The following is a 21,595-nucleotide window of genomic DNA, read 5'->3' as shown; positions in this document are numbered from 1 at the left end:
CACATATAACTCTTCAGAACATTAAATGCACAAGTAAGCTGTGAACAATCCAGCAAATACTAATTTTTAAAATGTGTAGAAACAAACTAACTACATTAGTATAATCCTACCCTTTGTATTTGGAACCAGAATATAATACAAGCTATGAAATGCAATGCAGCAAGTCAGGACAAGTATTACTCACTGGACAGTATGAATTTTACAATGTCATCCATGCCCAAACCAGAGAGGATGACTGTTGTAGCTCTCAGCTAAACCTCTTACCCTCACTTATAAGCTCAGGTTTTAAAAACTTCTACTCGCAACAGTGAAAACCTCCAGTATTGGTCAAGAAGGGAGATGCCTCAGAAGCAAGTATTCATAGAGAATTCAAGCTGCTGTGAGATAAAGATATGTAGAATGAACTTGCATATCTCAAGGAAATATGAAAGCCACTTTTCTAAATGTGTTTCTATGTTCTCTCTACACAGAGCAGAATATTCTCATACCTTTTAATTTCATAGTTTAGTGTGCAAGCTATGCAGTTTTTTCCAGTTTTGGTTAAGAACCAAACTTGCTATCAGCCAAAATGATGGCTGTTTGACAAAGGTAGGCAAAAACTGCCCTGGATGGAGTCAGGCACATCATAGGTGGTACACAGGTCTCAAATCAGCTGTAACATCCAAGTGAAATTGCAGGACAGAAGTGTGTCTTGTTTAGTCCCATAATTTATCCCTCAGCTATTTTTCTTTTTGCACTGTAGAAAACATGTTATTTCTGTATTTTTAATTATAATGATCGTGTGACTACATGCAAGTTTATTCCCATAGTATAGAATGTCACTTATTGGAGTGAGCAGTTCCCAAAGTTTGTCCTTACCTTTTGTCAGCAAAGCACTCTTGGAGAGCACAGAAGCTTGTACTGCATATGAATTGCTCTGTGATTCATGCTGAAGAACCTGTAGCTACTAAGACAGAGAGCAGTAGCTGAGTAGCTGTTTTCTCTAATGTGAAGTAGCTGTGGTGGTGAGACCCTGACAGACAGGCTCAGGAGGATTCAGCTGGGACAATTTTGGATCTTCCTAGTCCACCAACTTCTCCATTCTGTCTAGGAGGCTGCTTGTGTCCAGTGGGATGCCTCTGTATGCCTCTGCCACTCCTCCACCCCGTGTGTATTGTAACTGGAAATCTGTCCAGTGTTTTGGCTATGGTACAGACCCACATCCCGTCCTACTCTCCCTGCCCTTGAAAGTGTAACCATAGCGGGGTGAGGAGAGGAACAGTCTCAAACGACTAAAGGCAAATCTCCTGAATCCCGTAACAGACAGTTTTAAGAACTCCCTCTTCCAAAAGTACAAAAGTTTTGACCAATAAGATATATAAATTCAATCATCATATCAATACAAGCTTATTGGCTGAGCTGTGTGTATGGGAGCTGATGCTGTCACACTACAATGCCCAAGAAAGAGTTAAGCCTTATGCACATCTCAGTCCCAAGGGTGTTGCCCTGCCACACATCTTAGATGACCAGAGTGTTTTCGCTTTTCCAGGCTGTTGCAAAGGATATTTAATTACAGTAATACTGCTGTCCCAGTGCTATTACAGCAAGGCAGTCATAAAGGCTGAGAAAGCATTCTCCTTCTAAGCCTCTGTTGTTAAGTGGCTTATAATGTTTCCAAAATATGACCTTTAAAGCTGGAATTTATTGTGCTTGCATTCTACCCAAAACTAATTTAATTAGGAGGTTCAAAGAAAACCTGTTTACCAAGTTCTGAGTCATCTAGGTTGTAAAGAAGTATTTTTCAGTTGCAGAAATAATTCCTTGAATGCAGGAGAAAATTGTACAAAAATAGAATTTTTTTTTTCCTTCACTTTAGGAATGCCACATATCACAGCTGTAGAATATTCTCATTGCATGCGACCCCTTTTCAGATTTCTCTGTGTCGCCTGCAGTCAGTTTTCTCTCTCAGAACAGGCTCTGATGGTAATTTCCAGATGTTGGCTGTTTTTGCCTCACCTCAGTGTCTGCACCTTTACTCTTGCTAGAGCTATGACAACAGCAAGTGGTGACCAAATAGCATTCTTACTGTGAATAGCACTCACTTCAGCTTGGGATGTGGAAGAATGTCAGTATCTTTGCAGAGTGTGCCTCTTTGTTCTTTTTAGAAAGCCAGCCTAAGTTTTTCCTGTAGAGAGGGATGAAGTTCCCCCTGTAAAAATTAATCAAGACAGTAATGCAAGAAACGAGTAAAAAATAAAGAGTTAATGGCTTTTTAATAACATTTTACTGGCTCCTATCAGCACTGTACTGATATGGACTTGTACATTTAGCCATAGGAGCACTATTGCCTTCAAAGAAGGAAAAGGAGGAGGGAAAATGGGACTGGGAAAGACTGGGTTCTGTGGTGTCACAAGGTGTGGCCAGCTTGACACTTGGAGTGGAGGACCAAGAGGCAGACAGAGGACATGGAGCAGTAGCTCTGAACATGACAGGGTACTGCAAACGAGCCTAAATATCACCTCTAATGATGGATAGAAAGCCAAGGATGACAGGGAGATTTATGGGAGTGGAGTGGCTGGGAACAGATGTCCTGGAGACAAGGAACCCTAAGAGTGATGCACTGTCAAGACAGGAAGAAAACTCGTCACTTACCATATTTTAATCTGCAATTGTTATTAATAGTTTCTAGGTTAATATACTATTTCCTTCAGTCTTACTAAAAAAAACTCTAGGGCCTGAAGAGCCTACTTTGGCAGGACTTACTACATTTACTTCTAAAATGTGGTTCCTTATCATGCTACTGAGCATCTGGTGACTGATGTACAACCATTGCAGGAGAAACACTCTTCTGTGGGATCAAATACAGTAGGAATTTCACCCAGTCCCTCTATGAAAGCAAATGCCAACTCGTAGCTAGGCCAGCCAGAATTCTAAGACAACTGCTGGATATCTTCACCTCAGGAAAAGGATGGATTTTGGAAAAATGAAGAAACAATTAGATAGGTGTAGATAAAAAAAAAAAAAAGGAATAAAAAAAAAACAAGGAAAGAAAAAAGAAAGAGTAAGGAAAGAATGCTAAGAGAGAGGGATTTTTCTATCAAGAAAAAAGAGAATGGAGAAGGGCAAAAAGAGACAAAAGAAACATTAAAGATGATGAAGAGGGTCAGGGAAAGAAGATGTAGAACTTCAAGCTGCTGTGCTTTGTGTAGCTGTGTGTGTATGTTATGCAAATAGATTGTTTTGCATATACAATGACAAACATCAGTTTCGAAAACAAATTAGTATCAATTAGAAGTATTAGATAATAGCTTTTTAAAATTAAATCCTGTGTTTATCTACAAGAAAAGCTTTCCACAGCTACAACTATGCCTGTATGACCCCAATGTAGTCCGAGAAGGCTGTATCTCCTGAGGACAATGGATTCGCCCTCCAATGCCGATGAACCATCAAATTATTTCATGGTATAATAATAACATGATTTAGGGGCAGAAATTTTTCAAATACAGGGTTCCATGCATGGGTCTAATGGCCTGTGTACACACAAACATTACTCCAGAACAAGGTAACGTACAAGCTTAGAGAAGGAAGAGCTCTTCCACAGTAATTCCTGTGTAAAAACACCAGCTGTAGCTGAAGCAACTCCTTTTCCAATTCTTAGTTTAATGTGCTTCCACTGTGATCAGTGTAATGATTCCTATATTGGTCCCTTTGCACAGAAGCTCTTAGAGATGAAATTTTAAGCATTGGCCAGTTGAGCTTGTTTTAGCTATAGGTGGAAAGCTCAGTGTCCAAAATGACACTCCTGCCTCAGCATGTGTCCGCAGACCTGGCTGGCTAGCTTTTGTTTCTGAACACTGGTTGTTAATCTATGAATAAAGAGAGTGGGAAGGGCCAGAAAACTGGTATGAATTGGGGGAGGAAATGGTACATGATAGAGAAGCAGATGCAAGTAACAGCTGTCAGCAGTTTCTCTACTGGAGTTTTGCGTATTTTTCAGTTGTATTAAATGATAAGGAAGGTCTTGAAACCCATGTGTTAAATAGGTGGAGTTAAAGAGTGGTTTATTTCACACTGGAAGCACATCTGGAGTCCAGATATTCAAAGAAAAAGCACTCATGCGTGATAAAGTACGTAAGCTACTCACATGGCGATTGCTCGGTACCTGGCCTCTTAATTATAAGGAGATGAAGAAAACGAACAGTTAAGGATGAAACACACCATTTGTCCTCCTTGTAACAGCGCAGTAAGGTACCACATAAACAACTGTCTTAATACCCCCTGTTGAGTTCTCATATTGAAGGCCATTGCCTGCTTCACCCCTAACTTTATGTTTCCTGGAATTTACTGAGTTTCCCACAATTTTAGTACTACTCCTATAGAGCTCTGATGTTTGGAACTGTTTATAATGTATTTAACAAAGGCTGAATAATTTTCTATTTAAAGAATTCAATGACCAACATGCAGCAGGATTCAATGTCTGTCTTTGGAATATTTTTAAAATGTATTTTTAAGGACAGAAGATGTATTTATCTATCCATTTAACACAGATGTCCCAAGTGAGTGTGGTTACACCTATTGATTTGAAAGCATTTCATGCTATACAAGAATGTCATCCAGTTTATTTCCAACAGAAGCCCCCAAAATCAAATAATTCTTTCTCTTTCCTCATCATTATTAACAAATTTACTATCTTTAACTAGTTACAAGCTTATTGCATTGCTGGGATTTCTGTCATTCTTACTGTACTTTATAAAATTATCATTCACTCTCATGGATTTTATCCTTGTCTTTTGCCTCTCATATCAATTTTCTGTGCTTGTAACATTCAGTCTATTTATATTACTATCTGTTTCATCACTTCCCGTTTGTTATGATTCCAAATGTAATTTATTATATATGTAACTAATATGTATGATTTCTAATTGCTGATTTTATTTTATCACTGAATAAGAATGGCTTTTAGCCAAATATTTCCTTGATTGTAAAACTGATTTCTTTGGTTCATACCTGAAATATACAGTGGTATTTAGAAGACCAGGAGTAAATTTTAAAGAAAATCTCACATACATCAATGAAAGTATCACAAATAATTTATGCAAGACTAAATAAAAGATAGATGTATTTGCCTGTTCTGTACAATGTATCCACATCCTGTTGCATCAGAATGCTACATTAGGGAAATAAATTTATGGATGAAAATATGTAATTGCATGTTAAATACAGCTTGTATTATTCTAAGTGTAAAATACGAAACCAAGTATTAAGAATTATTAGTGGTATGTGATAATTAAAATCTATATGTAACTAAGGGTTTCTTATCTGCTGTTTACTGTAGAGAGCTCACTGGATTTCTAAAACAAATCATCGGGGACTGGACAAATTATATTTACACTCTTTTAATTATCCAGTGAGATTAGTGTTTGCAGTCTGTGTAAGTAGGTCACGAACACAGCAATGAAAATTAATTGTGCTACAGAATAGCAACAATTCATATGTTTTCTAGTCATAATTCTAGCAGTATTTTAAAGATAAGAGTCCTTAAATAATTTATTTTTAAGAAGATCTATTAACAACATTAAAAGGGTACTTTAAAAACAGAACAAAACACCACTCTCCGTGGAAGTAATTTCTCTCTGCATTTATCCAGTTTCACTTTGTGGTACATTGACTTCCATTTTCAGAGATACGCAGAGTCAGCGCTCCGTCACATGTGCTGTCTGTCAGAAATGTATGTCCTCAACTGATTTTTTTTTTTCTTTTTCAAGTACAGCGAATGGGAAGGGATAGTATGTCACCAAGAAAAGGTTCTGAGCCTATTTTTTACATCAGCTGTTATGCCAATTTCAATAGAAATATGCTGGACTTGACCACATTTATGTCCACATGCATGTAATTCTTTTTCACTGTGCTGCAGAGTTCATGACTTGGCAATGTTCTTGCTCTCAGACACCTCTTACAACAGCGCTGGCACAACGCAACGCTCTGCGAATGTCAGTGAAGAGTCCTGCCACAGGCTGTAGCTGCTGATTTTTTTTTCATTCCCCCATACATGTTAGGCTCAAAATCACACAATTTTAAAGCATTAGCAACCTCCGTGGGTTTATTCTTTCATCACACTGATTTGTTTTAGTTATTACATTCATTGCATTTCCACAGGCATACTGACACTAGTGTAACAGTATTTCCCACTTCAGTTGTTTTCAGTGCATTAAAAATTAGTCATAAATATTGTTTCATTATCAAATTTGGCATAACTTGCTTTACAGGTCAAGCAAACACATTTTTCTTTCACAGATTAAAAGCAAAATCTGTTTTATCATATTCAAGCCATTTCATTAGTTGAAAAACATTTATGTGTATTAATTTGGAAACGCTGTGCCGAGTTCTGCTGTTATTCATACCATGGTTCATCCAGAGCAATCCAACTGTGTTCAGTTGATTAGTCTGAATTTATACCTGTTTTTACAAAACCAGTCAAAATTTGGCCGCTTTTAGCTTAAAGAAATAATGAATAGGGAGGAAAAAAAAAAAAAGGAAAGAAAAGAAACAGACTGATTAGAAGAAAAATTTGCCTGCTTATTGAATGGTCGAAGTGAGTTGGTGTGTACTGCTTTGTTACTGCAGCACTTGCCCCCGGAAGGAAGGCGATTGCAAATGCAGTTCCCACTGACAGGTCTGTATTTCCAGTTCAGCTGGGGATTTAATTTATTTGTATTTGAATTACTGAATAGCAGGAGGAAACTGGTGTCTCAAGGAGCAAGGCTGCCTTTCCTGAGTAAATGTTAACCTCTTTCCCATATGGGAAGCAGTGGTTACCATACCTGAGAGTTTCTGCACTATGTCCAGTGCCAAACCATTTAGATCACCAGAAAACCTTGAAGATAAGTATTTTGAAGCTCGGTAACTTTCAATGGCACTAAAGGCATTGTACAAGATCAAGACCTGCCGTCGAGATGTCTTCTCAAACACATTTGTTGCTCAAGAACATAAGGCTGTAACAGCTACAATGACATTTTAGATTATGTTCATCCAGGTTGTGTATCCTGAAGCCAGGATTTCTGAATAAGATGGATGGAACACATCATGTTGGAATGGTTCTTCTGTAGGTTCTAAGGTTGCAGATACTGAAGAGCCGTTCCCAGGCAGGTCTCAGTCCATTGCACATTACTCAGAGGATTTCAGGATTCCACAGCTGTACAAATCCTTTAATTAAAATTCCTGTGTGCGCATTTCAAGGTAGGCTATGGTGTCCTTGATGTAGGTGGGTTGGTTAACTGTTCTTTCCATCTCCTACTAAAAACCCCAACAGCTTTGCCAGGTGACAGTAGCCACCTCTCCTACTGAGCTGCATTTCTTGGCTCCTTTTTGAATTCCTGCATAGTCATGTATCTCTGTGACAAGGATGTACCTGCTGCCTTCTGTTTGATGGCTGTGCCACTGATGGATTCCTTCTCCAAAATCCAGCCAGGAAACCTTTCCAACCCAAATGAAGATCAATCGCCCCGCACCTGAAGTTTTGATAAATACTTTTGATCATCCAATAATGACTAATTGCTTCAGGAGAGCACAGTAATTCTGATGACACTCATTTATCAAACAAGGGAGAAGAGAAATTTGGACCTTTACAGCAAAGTCAGCCATCCCACTTTAGCAACTATATTTTATTTTATACAGTGTAGGTCAGCAAAGAGAGTGTCTCCTACCCTGTTCAGATTAACAAGGTAAGCCTCTCTGAAGCCCAAGAGTGAGTGCAGTGTGAATGTTACTGCAAATGATGCTCTTTGTTTACAGAGTCTCTGTCCTGACCCAGTTCATTCGATGTCTGAAGGAGGGTATCAATAGGCGTTAATAAGAAATGGCCAAAGCACATTGTCAGTTATATAAACTGTTTCCACATCTGCAAATTATGAGGTTCTCAGGCTTTTTGCTGTCTTCTGAAACCCACCTGGCTAAAATAACCATGAGTATTTCACGTTATGCCCATGGGAAGATGAATCCTGATATGTGGAACACAGAGCCAGTTAGCTGCCCTTCTCTCTCATGCTGAAATGACCATGTCTCAGATATGGGCCCCCTCGCCAGCTCTCCCTGGCTTTGAGGGACCTTGCCAAAGCAAAGCCAGAGTTCTCCATGCCTTCTGCTGGAAATGTGGCACCTACCTGCTGTTCCAGCTGGTTTTGCCACACAGTGCAGGTCACCCTTCAGCTGCAGTATCCAGGCTGACCTGCGGGTGGAAGTCCTGCAGAAGGAAAAGGGAGGCACAGAGGCAAGTTTCTGAAGCACTGGAAAACCAAAAACCTTACCAAGGCCCAAGTATGGTGTTGCTCTGGAGGGCATTCTGGAGTGACTACCTTGCTGCCTTTCCAGTGGTGTATGGTGATCGTGCTTCTGTCCTCTCTCAAGGTATCCGTGAACCCAAGGGAGGGAATGAGTATCAACTGCACTCCGTGGGCTGTGGAAATTCTGGTACAACTCTTCTCTGCCTTTGATGCTTGCAGTGGCGTCTGAAGTTAATACATCAGTCCAAAAGCTACTGATTTAGTTCATGCTGCAGGTTACAAATTCATACTGAACTCTGGAGCAAAGACACTACTTACTCTGTCATATCCATGCAAAATGATAACTTATTTAAGTTGCAGACGGTGGGGTGATTTTACAATGAGGGTTGTAGAACACTGGAACAGGTTGCCCAGAGAGGTTGTGGAAGCCCCATCCTTGGAAACATTCAAGGCCAGGTTGGATGAGGCTCTGGGCAACCTGATGTAGTTGGGGATGTCCCTGCTCCTTGCAGGGGGGTTGGACTAGATGACCTTTGAAGGTCCCTTCCAACCCTAACCATTCTATGATTCTGTGATTCTATGATAATCGTTTAGTTACCGCAGAAAAACTGAGCAGGACTAGAGGATCGGGACCCTTAGACATAAGAAGGAATCAGTGATTGTCTCTTTGACCAGCTCACCATTGAACTTCACACTATCTCCGTGCACATCTTTGTGTGGCTTCCAGTCAGGAAGTGACTTAGCTGGTTCCTACCTTCATACTACACACAGGCATGGGTAAATTTTAAGGTGACAGCCGTAGAGGTTGGAAGCCTCAGAGACAAACCCTCTTTGAAGAGAAAAAAGATTGCACTTGACCTCTTCGTTTGCATAGAAAATGCCTCTGGAGCCAGCTGGCCCCAGTATCCGATACTCCATCTTCATCTAAGCAATCTCCATGGAGTTTTGAGCTGCCGCCTGCACTTAGAAAGTCTAAGTCAGATTTCAGATGCTGTGGATTGCTGTCACCCTGGAGGTCAAATGCCTCAGACAGGAGCATCTATAGCAAGGATGCTTTACAGGTGTATGCATACATCACATGCAATGCTATCTTTTTTACATCTTGAGAATATATTGGCCACTTTTACTTTAAGCAGTAGCTGATGTGAACTTAACTTGTCCCAAGACAGCTCTCAAATCAAGCTCTATATACATAGGTATATAACTCACTTGTTACCATTAGTGCAAGAGAGCATACTGATGAACACATTCAGATTCCACGTCCTGGGTTTTACTTTCTAAGGTTGCTGGTTATTATTCTGGCAATCTTCATGGCATTAAGAATAAGGCTCCTCAGAGAGCAATCTGTAAAAGCCTCAACCTCATCCTTGTTAACACGGTGTTGATGCTATAGGAATTACGGTGGGGAATAAAGAAGGAAAAAAAATGCTTGCATGAATATTCCTGTTACAATTCCTATATAATTCCCATCTTAACAACAGATAAGTAAATAGATAATAAATAAATAATACTGATTGACCCAGCAAGCCAATAGCTCTAATGGATTCTTGGTAGAATGGCAATAGCCTCATCTGCTGGCTCAGAGCAACCACAGAGCTGAGTGGCTGTTGCCGCCTTTGCCGCTCTTGTTCTCTGGACAGAGAGGAGACATTGCACAGCTGGCTCTTAGTGTGGCAAATCTAATGGTTCCTGATAAGCCGGACAGCAAGGCTGAAGGAACTAGTTAAAAATTTGGGTGAGAACATGATACGAGGGCTTTTTTTTTCTTAGGCTCCGCTTGCTTGCTGACACCAGTTTCACCTTGGAAATCAACAACAACAATGTACCAGTGGTATCATACACTTAAGTGATTAATTCAGTATGTAGGATCTAGACCATCCAGATCCTTGCATGTAAACAAATATCCTTTGTTTATGACAAATGAAATGATAATGAAAACCATTGTCCTTATGTCATGGTTTAACCTTGGCCAGCAACTAAGCACCACACAGCTGCTCAGTCGCTCCCCCCACCAACTGGGACAGGAGGCGAATCAGAAGGGGTAAAAGTGAGAAAGAAACTCATGGGCTCAGATAAAAACAATTTAATAACTAAAATTATAATAACAGAATCATAGACTAGTTTGGGTTGGAAGGGACCTTTAAAGGCCATCCAGTCCAACCCCCCTGCAAGGAGCAGGGACATCTCCAACCAGATCAGGTTGCTCAGAGCCCCGTCCAACCTGGCCTTGAATGTTTCCAGGGATGGGGCATCCACCACTTCTCTGGGCAACCTGTTCCAGTGTTCTGCCACCCTCATTGTAAGAAATGTTTTCCTGATGTCTAATCTGAATCTACCTACTTCTGTTTTAAAACCATTACCCCTCATCTTGTCACAACAGGCCCTGCTGAAGAGTTTCTCTTCGTCTTTCCTGTAGGTCCCCTTGAGGTACTGGAAGGCCATTATAAGGTTTCCTCAGAGTCTTCTCTTCTCTGGGCTGAACAGCTTCATAATAATAACAATAACAACAACAACAACAATAATAATGCAAAATAGGAGGAGAGAAAACCCAAAGAGAGAGGACATGAAAACCCAAGAAAGACAAGTGATGCAAATGAAAACAATTGCTCACCACCAACTGACTGATGCCCAGCCAGCCCCTGAGCAGCAGCCCTCACCACCAAACCCCTCCCCAGTTTTATTGCTGATCATGATGCCATATGGTGTGGGGTATCCCTTTGGTCAGTCAGGGTCAGCTGTCCCAGCTGTGTCCCCTCCCAACTTCTTGGCAGGGCGGCGTGAGGAGGAGGAAAGGCCTTGACTCTGTGTAAGCACTGCTCAGCAGTAACTAAACCATCCCTGTGTTATCAACACTGTTTTCAGACAAATTGAAAACACATACTAGCTACTGTGAAGAAATTTAACTCTATCCCTGCCAAAACCAATACAGTCTGATGGATTTTTTAGAATCTTTCCCTTCTCCACACCAATATTTGTGCATTCCTATTATCATAAACTTGTTACAATTTGAGCTGCAACTACAAAATACAGTTTTTACACCATGCAATGCCAGTCTTTTTTCTTTTTTTTTTTTTTTTTTAATACTACAGCACATTAGACTTGTGTTAGCAGACCGAAGTGGATGCATTTGGATGCATTTCTTCATGGTAGATGTGTTAGGAATTTGCACTGGCTGGTACTTCACTGCCTTTGTTCACTGAAATCAAGTAGGTAGATAGAAACTTCTCTTCCCAAACACCTACAAACAAGAAACAAGAGCTTAAACTAAGTGGAGTGGTTAACACTTGGTAGCTGGTTTGCTGGTTTTGTGGTGACTTATACTAACATTGTGCCTCCTACTCAAGGCTTTCAGTGTGAAAGGCGAGGAAAAACTCGGAATAGTGTGCTTCTTAAAGGGGTCACAAGTCTAAGGTACAATGGATGTGTTTAGCCATGGCTGATGCTAAGTATTCAGGAAAGGACACATGCAGAGGGAGCTGACTTTCGCGAAGCAGAAGATGACAACTATGCTGTTTCTTTTTTTTTCTTTTTTTTTTTTTTTTTCAAGTGCTGCATTGGTGTGAAAGAGCAGCAGAAATGGATTGGCTGGATCCTACCTGAAAGTGCCAACCTTTTTGTCACTACATTGTGGTAGCTTGCTCCTGCTCTGCAACAGCTCTTTCCTGTTGGAGGAGCAGCCGTAGCTGTGGTGAGTCTGTGGTACAATGACCGGCAGATCACAGTGGAAGGAGCTTAAGAGAGAAGGAGAGGGGTTCCTGAGTCTGTCAGGCTGCTAATGCTGACTTGAAACAGCCGCTCTCTGCAGAGGTATTATACCAGGAACACCATGGTTCAGTCCAAACCACTGAAGAGCTGTTCATCTTTATATCTCCCTCTTCCAAAGGAAAAGGACAAATTACCTTACATTCTCAGTCTGAGAGTTGGTTTGGCAAGTCTTTGCATTGCTCTTCTCAGTCTGTCCTTGTAAAGACTGATGTCAGGCTCTTCCATCAGCTTCTGATTCTGGAATTCAGCATCCGAATCCCTTTCATCCTCTGAAGGTATATCCTCTTCATTTTGTTAGTCTATTCTGGTTTAAAAAAAAACCATAAAAACAATGTCAAAAAAAAGTGAAAGAAGCTTTTTAACCTGTATTTATTCTTCATATTAATAGGCATGTTGTTCTGCTATAGCACAGACTGTAGCTCATTCTTTGTGATTTCTGTGTTTTCTCTGTGCTTGCTTCTAGCGATTGAAAGACTCCACAACTCCCTATTTTTAATTTTCATGCTTTAACAGTCAGGTTGTTTGGTAATAACCTTTCTGTTGAACAACACTTCCTGCAGGTGACAGCTCTGCATGCAAGTTTATAACGTTTTTACTTAAAATATTGTTTTAACCATGTTAGTGTTATCTTCAATGGAACCATTGTCTATTCTGGTCTCAGAGCAGAGTGCTTGTTATCATGTTCTTCTGATAAATAATTAAAGACACAACTATTAAATTACAGCTCAGTATTTCTTACTACATGTGGTTTCTGGAAATGCACACAAGATTACAATGCAACTCTGGCCAATGATGGTAGTAATTCAAAACCAGTATGTATTTGTCTGCAGTGCAACAAAACAAATCCATGTCAATCTTAGACCACAGTCTTACAATTTCTGGAACTGTCCTCCCAGATTTTTTATTCAGCTATTTTTGATAATTCTTGTTTTAAACATCTGTTGAGATTTGTTCTCTACTTGGGTCCATTTATCCTTGCATAGCATGGTTCTGACCTATGGTTTAGATTTTTCTATCTCTAGGTATCCTGTATAGCAGATGTAACACTTCTTGCTTCAAGGATTTAGGAATAATCAGTCCATTCCATCCCAACAAAACTCCAGCAAGAGTATTACAGGGATGTTATGTATGTTGTACGGAACAACCGTTATTGAAAGCTGGTGTTACTTTTGGAAAGTCTCGTTACATTGTGGCTTCCGCAATGACTGGCCATCTTTTCTTAAAGGCTGAAAACCTCGTCTTGAACTATGGAAAGGCTGTACTGAGCCAGACTATACGTTAAACTACTCTGCATCCTCTGCTGACGATGGCTGGTAGCATATGAGTAAGGAGAAATTCCAAGAACAGGACAAACACAGCATCAAACACTTCTGAGAATACTCTCAAAGCCTTCTGCAATCAACAGCCTGTTTCCTGAGACAACCGTAGAGCTTCCATTCTCCACGTTTTATTTTTTCATGCACCATTGGAAGCATATTCACAACATAATCTGATAGACTCTCGCAGAGCCGGCAGTGCAGCCGTCTTTGGGCAGCATACACTCTCCAGGCTGTGCAGAGTTTGTTTTCCTGCTGTTTCATTCCCCTTACCAGCAAGCTTTTCTGAAATGGCTTTTTTTCTTTCAGGTGTAGCTATGGTGGAAGAGCACAGCTTAGCACTGTATGTGCCCCTAGTCTGCGTATAATCCTTCAGCTCCTTACATATTCAGAGACTTTACATTTCAGAGACTTTTCTTTGTTGTGCTTATTTTTGCCCAGATATTGCATGTTTCTGTGGGTTCAAGACTGTCTAATACCATCATCTACTCTGGCAGTCAGATTCCTCTTCAAAACACGCAGCTGGTCTGATGACATGTTCTGCTATCTTTTTCAAAAGATTATTTTTCTATGGTTTGGCTCTTTGATGGATGGAAGTAAAGGCCCTGGAAGCAAATTTGCAAGATGTGCTCCTATACCAAGCTCTGCCTCTTTCTCTTATAGACACAGCGGAAGACAAATAAACAATAACTCTGGATCTTGATCCTTCAGAGGAATTGCTGCGTTCTGAATCACATCTCTTCGAGGGCCACGCATCCTCTCACTCATCGCTCTCTACCTGTTCTGCAGTTACTCTTACCCCACCTTTAGCACCATGTACAAATAAACAAGAACAGAAAAATAAAATTCAGGAAAATACATTACATCTCAGAATATTTTTTAAATACAGCTGTGTAGTCTGCCATCTCCAGTCATTTCTAATCTTCGTCCCTATCAGCACCATTAGCCATTAGGTAACACATTGGTATTCCTATGCAAAAAAAAAACCAGAAAAAGCAGCTCAGTATTGTGGTGCAGAAATCAGTAGGTTGGTTTTTTTTAAACTCACAGTAGATCAGGAAGAAAAAAGTCATGTAAGCTATGTGTGCCTCAGTTTCCCATTCTGCAAAATGTGAATTGCAAAACTGAGCTCCACTTGAAAGGTGAATTTTAAGTAATACATGCAGAGTAATTTGTCACTGTTAATATGAAAAAGGGAAACTGGGTGCCAGCACTACGTAATCTGCGTTGTTATTAACATTGCACTTCTATTCTCTTGTTAATTGTTGTGCTTATTCAGATAGCACCTTTAGTAGAACACCACCTCTGTCACACCTGTCTGTATCTAAATGTTTCTAAAAAAAAGTCCAAGCCTTTCCAGAGCCATTGTTCACAGCTGATTGGAGCAAGGAGTAAAGAATGGTGCTCCTTCATCCTCCCAGTCACCAGCTCCTACCAGCCTGGATGACAGGCTTTCCCATGAAATTCCTTTCCACCTTCCCCCTCCTCTGCCCTTACTACAGCTCTCCATTTATTTTACTGTTACTATAGTTGTTCAAAAGACCAATTCTTAAGGTTCCTGTGACCCAGTTATTATGGTAAGATGTCCACTCATCTGCTTACCAAGGGAACATGCTGAGAAGTCAACCTGCAAGATGCAAACATTTGTTTTGAATAAGACCATGCATGGGTGCAGTTCGAGGCAGCTAAGATAAAAGTAAATTCCCTCTATTCTGTATTCTGATATGGAAAAATTTAGGGAAAGAGAGCGATACACAGGAGAGAGCTATGATAAATTATCTTTAAGTTAGCACTCTCACTCTGCATGCTGCGTAGCCCTCAGGAGCATAAGTTAATGTTCCAGTAAGATGAAAAAGAGATAGGGTTTTGGGAGCTGGTGCCACCTATATACACACTGAATATCAATGTCATTTATTTCACCTGACATGCTTACACAAATATGTTAAACTTCAAGAAAATTAGCTTTTTATCTTACTCTAGAAAGCTGAATTTAAGCTTTGGAAAGAAACCACAGAGCAATTCTTTATTTGTTAGAAAGCTAGCTGCTTTCTAAAATAAGGCGCTTCTGAGAATAGATGCATTGATCAAAGTTGTTTTGATCAGGGGACCAAAGGCTTTGTTTTTGGCATGGGTTTTCTGTTTATGCTTGTTCTTTTGCTTTTTTTTTTCTTAGCTTGTTTTCCATCCTCCTTTTCCTTCCCCTCCCTCCCACATAGTTGGTTTTTGGTTTTTTTTGCAACGCTGATGGGAGATAGCAGATGCTCCCCACCTTTTCCTTTCCAACCTGAGCATCAGGACAAGCCCAGCGCTAAAAGTAGCACCGAGGGTTTGCGAAGTGGTACTTAAGTCTCAATCTTGGACCAATGTTTTAAGTGGAAGTAGGATGAGGTCCTCAATTCTTTTGGAACTGGGCTGTGGTTTCTTTTGGAACTGGGCTGAGGTCCTCAATTCTTTTGGAACTGGGCTGATTCAACCCAGTCTGCAAAAGCCAGCATACGAAACACATTAAAACCATCTCTTCCTGATCTATTGTGAGTTTAAAAAAAGCCTTGAGTTTTTCACTAGGCTTTGTTGAGTGACCTACAAATGAAGGCCCAGCAGCCTTAGTCTCAGGGCTATTCTGTCCCCATCTAGTTGGCATTTTTAAATTTAAGCACTTCCGTTCTCAGAAGCAGGTGAGATGCAAGATTAAATAGTCATTTTACAATCACCTTTCAAATAATTGGAGAAATCTCTGGCAGTTAAGTTAATCTTCCTCTCTCTCCCCCTGACACAAACACTTTGTATGAAAGTAAATTCTGCAATTAGTCGCCTAAATCCTCTAATCCCACCTGTCGTGCTTTGAATCCTGGCAGACGGTTTGGTCGGTGCGGTTTGCAGCGAGCGGGGATTTTGGTACAGGTACAGCCTGAAAAGGTCCTGGAGTGCTGCCAGCTGCAGCGAGGGAGAAGTTCTGCTTTTAAGAAACATGCAGTTTGGTCCCCGGCTGGAAATTTTGGACCAGGCTCCCATTGCCAGGGAACAGAAGTAGGATCAAAAGCCTCTGGTAGGGGCAGTTGTTAGCTGGATGTGGCTTGGCACAGCTGGCATCACGGCAGCGAGATGTGCAACTGTCCGGAAAATCAAAGCAGGCTTTCCCTGGACATGAGGGAGGGCTGCTGGTCAGATGTCTGCTTTCAGACACGAAGCGGTTAATACAAAGTCTTCATAATTAGACTTCATATTAGCTCTCAATTAAGGTGAACGAGGAGCGTTCACACCTCTCTCAGTGCCATTATTTCAGCCTTGCTGGCTGGCAGGCTCCACAAGACAGCAATGTATCCTTGTCATAGGGACCAGCTGTCCCTGCTTAGGTGAAACAGTCCCTTTTTTGTCATTCTGTCCCATTAAAATAATTCATCAACTCTGAGGCTTTTTAGTGGGGGCTAATGGTGCGACCCTGTTTTCCCTTCAAGTGTCCCTATTAATTACTTCTACATATTGTTGTCTCTGTTATATGGTAAAATATTTAGCAACTTTCCTTTTTCTTAATTCTTGAAAATAGAGAGTAAAACAGCTAAAAAAAAAAAAATCCACAATAAACAACAACCCTATTTCTAACACAACACCTTTCTGGAGATGGTAAATCACCACTGGGTTATTTTGTCTCTCCAGATACATGGCAGTTAATTGCTTTTTGGGCAGATGTCTGTCACCACCCTCCGCTGGATGGTGTCCAAACAATCCAGTCATATATCACAGACCTTATGCTGTGAGCACCCTGCCTCCATTTTTCTGGATAGCAGGTAAAGAGGCAAAAAGGAAGGTTAGGAATCAGTAACTTAAAAAAAAAAATCCTGTTGAATTGAATACCTCAGGCTGAAAATATTTTAAGAAATAGAATAAAGCTACATAGGTGATTTGTGGAAGGGTACACAATGGTATCAAATCAGATTGTGTGAAAAATTAGACAAAATTTTCAAGTCACAGAAATATTTCTTATAGAAGTTAGTGAGCTAAATTTGAAGGGACAGATTCTTTTCTGTGTCTATCTAGGAGAGATCCACGACAAAGAAATCTCCACTTGTTGCTTTGAAGACCACTTGTGCTACTTTCAAGTCTTGTGGTTACCTGCTGCAAAGTGGCTGTCACAAAGCATGAGCTGAGTCTGGCCCCTTAGATTAGAATAGCATATTTACTGACTGGCATGAAAAAAAAAGGCATAGTTTAAAAATCCATTTGATATTTAAGTATCTTCTTTGTAGTTCTTCCTGTTTAGACAAGTTACATGGACAGCACATATAAGTTTTGTTGATAGGAAGATCTGGAACATTTTTTTTTAACCATTTGAAGTTTTCATATCACAGGGTGGAATGGTGTCACGCGATGATCATCAGGGACAAGGCTGGCTGCACAACTTTGTGGCTGTTCCTTCTGCCACAACCCAGGTTCTGTGCCTCGCACCAGGCTGTGCTGTCACACATATCCCTGGAGTGTCAGACCAGTATGGAAGCTGTAACCGCATCGGGTGTTCGGAGCTGAGCCATCCTCACTCCGCGGGGAGAGCCTTTAGCAGTATCAACCTTGGACAGCCCGAGGATGCGGCTCACCTCTTATGCTGAAACTCACACCCAAGGAAAGCTGAAACATCTCTGCTCTGCAGTGAAGGCAGGGAGATTGCTGGAGCCCTTTCAAACTGGTCCTGTGTCACAGCCTCTCTGCTTCAGTAACCTTCATCCTCCGTGCAGGTGGTCTGTACTGCTAAGGTAAAATAAAGCCCACAAAGAGCATATATCTTTAAGTGTCATTAAATGCATTTAAAGTGTGGTCTTTAACTACTTTTGAAAAAAATCAAAGCCAGCATGTGTTACCAGTCCTCATTACTGCAGCTTCCTATCCCTAATATGGAGATGAATGAAATTAAAGTCAATGAAATCAATATTAAGATGTGTCACAGACAGACTGACATTTACAGCTAGGAGAGATTTCCATCTCTCCTCTTACCGCCCTCTCCTCTCCACACTTGGAAGGTGCCTTTCTCATCTATAAGGGCCTGAAAGATACGGCCTGAGGGACGTTTCCACCTGGGCAGGAGCTTCAAGCAGATACTCAAAAAAAAAAGGAAGCAGAATGGATTTCTTAGCCCAGCCAGCATTCATCTCTACTGGACAAGTACCACAGCTTTCTGTGGCATTCCTGTTGATAAAAGGGGAACAGACATCAAGGGGCACGAGACTCACGAAGGCTGAGCTTGCTTTAACTGAGTACTAAGGTTTCCCTCAAACCATGTTTCCTCATAAGGCACCAGTTTCCCGCCTCTACCCGAGAGGATGGCGAACGGGACAGACATGGCTGGGTTTCCAGCTGATTTCCTCACATCCCATATGTTTCTCAGCAAGAGGGAAGAACTGGCTTATTATTCAGAAAATTGAAAGATGCCCAGATTCATCAGTCAGTTCTTCATGAAAGGCTTTATCATCTCTACTGCTAAGGGGGTTCAGCTCCAGCATGATTCTTCTGTTCCTTAAAAAGGGTTCTCATGCTCTCTTTAATTCCTTTAGATTCAAATGAGTGAGTTCAGTCAGCATAGTGAAACTATGCAGCTAAGATGCAGGCTCAGGGAGCAAGAGCCTGGTTTTCACTTGGTAGTTAAGTGTTCACTGAGGTTCATACCAAACTAAAAGTATAGCTAAAGTATCTCAAGTGATACAAAATCATTAGGTTTATACAAAACCAGCTGAAAATTGAGATGGACTTGTGAAGTGAATCACACATGTACAGGCTAAGGTAAGAAATTTTTCCTGCCATAATTATTTTCTGTTTGTCTCCAAACCATTTCTCCTTGGAAATCACACGTGTAAAGCTGCATGTTTAGTTATCTAAGCACAGACACACGCAAACATAATTATTTTTATTTGCTCCTCTTTACCATAATATGTGTTAATGATGAGAATGAAGCATTTTTCTGTGCTTTACATTCTCAAGATCCCAAAGGACTTTTCCAAGTAAGTCCTACGTTCGTACCGGGGACACTGACCTTGCTCCCATCAAAGCAAGAGAACTTTCCCCATTGTCCTCATGGACAGGAAAACTGGCATTTTGCTTGATGATTTTCAACTCATACATAGCCTTGGCTATTCTAATTTTTAAATTAATTTTATTTATTTACAGGGAAATAATACCACTGGGGACTGGAGATTTTCTATGGTTTTAGTGAAATGCCATGGACTCTCTAACTTCCACCTGGACAGCCACCAGAGACAAACAGAAAGGACCTTGGGTTTAATGTCTCATCTAAAGGATATTCTAATGTGTTGGCCTCATTATTCACAGCAGAAAAGGCCTTTGTCATGGTCAGATGGCTTTAATGTGTTTCGTATGCTACATAAATTCAAACTTGATGGCTCATTTATTTGTTGGATTGCAGCGTTATTCAACCTAAATGAAGCCTTGGTATTTACTAACAATTTGGGCTCTGGCTGTTGTTTACTTAAGCAAGTAGTGCCCACTGTCTCCTCTGTTGTCTGTATTAAGTTTGGACTCTACTAATTCAAGGAATATTATAGAGGGAGCCAAAAAATTGCAGAGAAAATAGCTTTTCATTTGTGGACAATTATTTATCCAAGCTTTGAAAGATTAGTATTCCAATATTGCAATTTCTGACATCAGGTTTCTCAGGGTCAGAAACAACTTCTCAGACCTCATCTGAGCCTCAAAGTACCCCCATGAGGAAGTGAGTCATTGCTATCAGTATTTTGAAGAAGGGCAAATTGAGGTAGGAGGAGGTTAGATGGCTTATTCCATGTTAAGAGAGAGACACTGGCTAAAATGCATCCGGAATCCAAATCTGCCTTTAATCTTAGGACCATATCTACTGTGATGTGACAGTATTCTCTGATGAAGCTGCATACAGTAATTATCAAACTATGCGGTCACACCGTACCAAAAGTGTTCAGGACACAGAGATTCTCTGTTATTGTCTCAAAAATGACACTGTGTGGCTATAATGAGGAATGTGTAACTGATTACATATAGCGTGCATCCTCTGTTCTACTTTACAGAGAGACTTACCTTCTGCCATGTTGTTTTTTAAAATGGGAATTTCATAGTGGAATTCTAGCTGAAGTCCCCTAAAGCTGATTTTTAACCCCATCCTATTGGATATTGTGGGGACAATCTTAGAATTAAAAATTACCTATTAAATAGAAAACAAAATTGAGTCCTACTCTGCCATCTTAGATCTAGTCAGAAACATGAGTAAATATCCATAACCTAGGCAAAAGATACTCATCCTTCCTGCAGAAAGATACAATTGGATTTTAATAAACTGAATAACCACCAGAACTCAGATTGATGAATAGATTCAGAATGGAGCAAGATCTGTGTGACTAATTCACAGCTAGGAAATACAAAAATATAGTATAAATACCAAACCTGCATTTATGCCACTTAATGATGCTTTAAAATTATATACATGGACCCAATTTTTTACCTTTCCCTGGGGATACAAGCAGGAAATAACTTTAAAACTTAGAAAAAAATCATGGTTCTGGCACTGAACATGGACATTCTTGGGCCAGTTGTCCCAGTTAAGGTTCTAGTATGAAACAGCTGCTGCTTTCTGGATCTCCAGCCATTTAATAATTTTCCACTCTACCAAATAACTTTTCAAGTGATTTATTGAGCGATTAGGAGTCTGCTCAGACAGATCAAGGGGACTTTATTATCACAGCAGCGGTAATTCGGCCCAGGAGCAGAAGGAAAGGTGCACCTGAAAGCACAAAATGAAGTCCTTATTCAACACCTTGCACTCTCCTCTTGGAACTGCAAACCACACGAGCTGTGACCGACAAACCTGTCTTCTCCTTTCCCTCCCAGGACGGGGTTATGCCAGCACCCAGCTTGCTGGCTCTGCCCGAGATGGAGTTAATTCTCTTCGTAGCAGCCCAGAGGGTGCTGTGGGTTGGATCTGTGGCCAAAGCAGCCTTGATGATGCAGGGATGCTTGAGCTGTTGCTGAGTGGTGCTTACCCAGGGCCACGGCCTTTGCTGTTTCTCACGCTGCCCCGCCAGCAAGGAGGCTGGGGGTGGGCAACAGGCCAGGAGAGGACCCAGCCAGGACAGCTGACCCCAGGTGACCAAAGGGATGTTCCACACCACATGATGTTGAGCTCAGCAACCTGTGTGACGTCATGCTCAGCAATAAACCAGGGGGCAGAAGCTTTTCCAAAGCTGTTACTGGGGGTCTGATGGTGGTGAGCGACTGCTTTTTTGTTAT

At 40.8% G+C, this 21,595-nt stretch overlaps 1 protein-coding gene across 1 annotated transcript in view; it reads right to left on the bottom strand.

Annotated features, from left to right (window-relative positions):
- Positions 1-12,190: 12,190 nt before the first annotated feature.
- The window catches only part of CCDC149 (coiled-coil domain containing 149), a 75,723-nt gene continuing 66,318 nt past the window's right edge, over positions 12,191-21,595 (bottom strand). The window contains exon 13 of the mRNA XM_086746889.1: positions 12,191-12,327. The gene's annotated coding sequence lies outside the window, so the exon portion shown is untranslated. The remainder of the gene's footprint in view (positions 12,328-21,595) is intronic.

The sequence above is a fragment of the Chlamydotis macqueenii genome, chromosome 4 (genome assembly GCF_036417535.1).
Source record: "Chlamydotis macqueenii isolate bChlMac1 chromosome 4, bChlMac1.mat, whole genome shotgun sequence".
In the NCBI taxonomy this organism is placed as follows: Eukaryota; Metazoa; Chordata; class Aves; order Otidiformes; family Otididae; genus Chlamydotis; species Chlamydotis macqueenii.
The sequence above is the reverse complement of the archived record's forward strand: the minus strand, read 5'-3'. Positions and strand labels throughout refer to the sequence as shown.